Source organism: Acyrthosiphon pisum, chromosome A2 (assembly GCF_005508785.2).
Source record: "Acyrthosiphon pisum isolate AL4f chromosome A2, pea_aphid_22Mar2018_4r6ur, whole genome shotgun sequence".
NCBI lineage: Eukaryota > Metazoa > Arthropoda > Insecta > Hemiptera > Aphididae > Acyrthosiphon > Acyrthosiphon pisum.
In genome coordinates, this window is record NC_042495.1 from 8,909,316 (window position 1) to 8,910,239 (window position 924).

Below are 924 nucleotides of genomic sequence, written 5' to 3' on the forward strand. Positions count from 1 at the left end.
GTCCATCATTATGATCATCCATTAAAAACTGATTAGTGTTGTTGGGAGCCACAGCTTTGTCTCGATATAATCTTCCATCCTTCATGTATGGTGTTTGCTTCCTGCTTTTACGCTTACCACGACGCGTACGTCTATTTCTGTGATCTAGAGTACCGGGACCCTATAAAATATTGTATTAGTTTTAAAACGATGAAAAAAAACTTAGTACTAACTATTGATTCATAAAGAGTTGATCTTTCAATCTGGATATTTAGGGTGGATATAATTCAATATAAAATTAGGTGCATTTTAGGACATTAAATATGATAAAAAAATTTTAATTCTTCATTTTTATATTGCTGCAACATAAGCATACATTTCTTACAGTGCTGTAACTAGCGGGGGGACTGGGGGTCCGTAGCACCCCCAAATGGGCCTTCTTTCCACTTAAGTAGGGCCCCCCAAAAGACAAAATGCCTTTAAGAGGGCCCCCACAATAAAATTTGCACTAGGGCCCCACAAAGCCTAGTTGCGGCATTGATTGTATTTCTAGGGTTATTCATATGTCCAGGAAATTGAAATGTAAATAAACAATGCAACAGACCCACAAGAATCTTATGTTGAGGTAGGTAAGTAATATATTTTTGTTGAGTGCCAAATGTACTAAGATAAATGATAGTCAGAATTCGAAAGGTATTTTTCAAACTTATATGTTTATTTCTTATAATTCGATAAAGATTATGAAGTCCTGAATGTTATTTTTATAACTTCCCCTCCTCCAAATAAACTATCTAGTTCAACACACGATTACCTCAAATCGTGAATAGGTAATAATAGGGTAGGTATTATCAAAAAATCGACGATTTTTTTATTTTAATGGAAAAATTCCCGAAATATCTACAGATCGCAAACTGTTGAAGAACAAGTTATCTAAAAGTCAACTAG